This window comes from Lichenostomus cassidix, chromosome 5 (genome assembly GCF_008360975.1).
Source record: "Lichenostomus cassidix isolate B80296 chromosome 5, HeHo_3.0, whole genome shotgun sequence".
NCBI lineage: Eukaryota > Metazoa > Chordata > Aves > Passeriformes > Meliphagidae > Lichenostomus > Lichenostomus cassidix.
This window is the reverse complement of record NC_139486.1, coordinates 48,243,033-48,246,249: the sequence shown is the minus strand read 5'-3', so window position 1 is coordinate 48,246,249 and position 3,217 is coordinate 48,243,033. Positions and strand designations below refer to the sequence as shown.

At 39.8% G+C, this 3,217-nt stretch overlaps 1 long non-coding RNA gene across 1 annotated transcript; it reads right to left on the bottom strand.

Annotated features, from left to right (window-relative positions):
* Positions 1–361: 361 nt before the first annotated feature.
* Positions 362–3,217, bottom strand: LOC146436574 (uncharacterized). Its single transcript, XR_014852913.1, has 3 exons — positions 1,749–3,217; positions 1,240–1,406; positions 362–1,110 (listed from the first exon to the last, which is right to left on the bottom strand). It is a non-coding gene; the product is annotated as an uncharacterized LOC146436574 (long non-coding RNA).

The window sequence follows — 3,217 nt, the reverse complement described above, 5'->3', positions numbered from 1 at the left end:
TGGAATCCTGCACAGTGACTCATGCTTTCATGAATAAATTCATTTCCTTAGAGAAACAAGACAAAACCACGTGTTCTACTTAGTCCAGATACCTAGAGTGTTGATTTAGGAAGCTATTGCAAAAAACCACAGTTTTATCTAGTTTTATATTGAATGCATAATCCACTGCAGCTGTACTTGCAATCATAACCAACATTTTAAGGAGAATTGAAAAACTGGTGAAACTTAGAAGTTCTGGGTATTGAAAGATGTCAGCTAGAAACCAATCTGCAATCAAAACCAGACAACTGACAAAAAAAACATTGTGGAAGTCTGGGTGTTTCAGAAATTGACTGTTATTTACACAGGTCTCCATATTTATTTTCCTGCTGCACATTTAAAAATAGGTTGTAGAAACACAGACCCATAAACGCTAGGAAATGAGAATTGCATCAGCTAGCCCCTCCCCTTGCCCACAATGACAGTGCAAAGAAAATGAGGGCATGAAGCAGCAAAAGCTCTGGATCACTGTAACAGCAAGAATTCTCCTCTATGAACTTTTGGTGTCAAGTTCCACTTTGGAGTTTGGGCCTCTCTGGTTCAGGAAAAGACCATCCATCATTTTCATGCTCCTTTACAAAGCTGAAATGTTTCGTAATTAACAAATCTCTGCAGTACCAGCATCAGGTTGGTAGATAAAAATACCTTCACATTTTACAAAGGAGAAATGAAGCCATTTAAGCTGGAGGAAATTGTTCAGGTGTCAGAATAAATCCAAGGGAAAGACAGGACTGGAACATGATGTAGCTATGTGTAGTGCCAGGCCTTTCCCTCACATATTGACATAATGTGAAAGCAAAGCCCCTGATGATGTCAAGGCAAAAGCAGGACTGATTATGCATGGAATAACCCCTAGGAGTTTTACTGGCAAATTAAACTTCAAGTCTCAGGTAGACTGGAGAAATGCCACTGACCTTTCCAGGGCTGGTCAGCATCCCCAATAGCTTTGGGTTACTGATAACCTCCCAGCTGAGCTGTAAGTCACACAGCAAATGTTCAAGTCCTGGTTTTGTGTCCTTATTCACCCCTGCAGCATCATCAGATTTGACTCAATTTGTCATGATCCAGGATCTGAGCAAATGGAGAGAGCAGAAATTAAATGTCACCATGTAAAACCTCTTGTATACTGGCAAAATGGAGAGCAATTTACTAACATTTTGTGTTTTACTGAAAATAGCAACATGTACACATTGAACTCACCTTGCATAACTGCCTCTGGACTTTGTTTTTGTGAGAAAGGTCTAATGGTATCTCATAGTTTAAAAGCAAACATGTTCAATAAGAACATGGCATTGTTTCCATCTGTTATCGCTCAGATCCTAATCAAATGCTACCAGAGGCCAGTGAAAATACTCTGCTCCTAACTCCTAGAATAAAAATATAAATGTTTCTACATTCAGCAACTTCTATGGCTTTATTATTCATATTTAATCTGTGAAAGCCAATATGAAAAGGAGGGCAGGCAGGCTGAGGAAGGGTCAAACTTCCCTGGAGACACACTGTCACATTTCTGGCATTCCCATCACTCTATCAACACCACCTCTTGCTCCACAATAAAAGGCAGCAGTGGAACAAGACCAGGAGGAATAAAACTCCTTATGTGAGAAGAGTAATCCATCTCTACAATCAAAGTCAATCACTTACAGGAAATCAAAACAGACCTGGCCTCTGTCTTCCAAGTGCAAGAAAAATGCCTGTAATTTGCTCACCCCGTTCTGTTTGTGTTGCTCTGAGCCTTCTCTTATTGAAGCTCTCCGAGGCAGAAAATCAATGTCAATCATGCCAGATGACTGCTTTCCTCCTGAGCATCTACTGCTGATAATAAGATCACAAAGGCCACATAAAAGGAAAAATGTGGCCATTGCAGCTACCTTCTCAGTCCTGTAACTGAGGCAAATTAACAGGTGATTTAACACTGACATTTTAAAAGCTGACTCTATTTTTTAACAAAAATAAAAGGGTTTTGATCTGGTTATTATCATAATTGAGGAAACACTGGGACCAAGATGGTCTTGAAACATCCCAGTTGGCTTGCTTTGGCCTGCTCTACTAAAAGTAGGACCTCTGGTATCTGAATAGGCACCAGAGAGGTAAGGACACCCTGCTGCCTTATGTTACAGATAACAGTGATTCGCTCTTGGTTCTGTTCTCAGTAACAAGCAACACAAACAAAAGCAAGTGGAGATGTTTTTGGAACTTACACTCATGAAGTTCCAAGTTTATTTTGTCTGAGGCACAGGCTAAGAAGAATCTTATAATAACAATATTCTTCTCTCAGATGCCTTGGTCTCATTGTGAGTAGTAAAATAACACTTGCTCTATATCAGTTCCATATTTTTAAATGCTTATTAGTCGATTCAGCCAGTATTGTCACAGACACTTCCTACCTTGCATTTTAACTCTTTAGAAGTAAAAGTTTTTATAGTAAAAAATATTTCTTATTGGTCTTCATTCCTGTCAAATGTTCATTTTCTGTCCTGCCAAATGTCTGTAAACCAAACCTGGAAGAGATGTTCAGTTCCATTCATACAGAGCCACTGTAAATACAGATTCCTGGGATGCAGAACTAAACTTCCTAATCCATCCTTGAGGCTTCTGACAGAACAAGATGCTCAGTGAACCCAGAATAATGCAGAATGACAGAACTATGTTTCCTTTTTATCCTGCATTCATGTGGCTTTAGGCCAGCTCAGCATCTACCCACATTTCCCTTTCTTAGTGACCAGTCTTCTCTGACATGGCACATCCCACAAGCATCGCTCCTTCCTCCAGCAGCAGCAAGGAACAAAGCACATCTAGTTCTGCAAACAATATTCTGTTATATTTAACCTCCTTTGCTGGAGGTGCTAGCCTTTATAATAAGCAGAATTTTGTATTTTTCTGTCTTCTTTCATGCAAATCTACGCAAATTCTACCTTTCAAACACTTCTAGATGTTTTCTCTCTTGCATTTTTTGTTTTGCCAATGGACTGTCAAACAAATGATGCAGCTTTGAGCTACTATTCCTGTCAGACCACCCCAGCAGAAGGCAAGTGTCACTGGGATGGTCTGTGACCAAGCATGCCACAGCAAGATAAGCACCTCAAAAGGAATGCAAGTACATCCTAAGAGCTGAGGACAGTATGGCCAAAAATCAGTTAGAGTCACAATCCCAAAAAGAAACTAAGACAAAGATTAT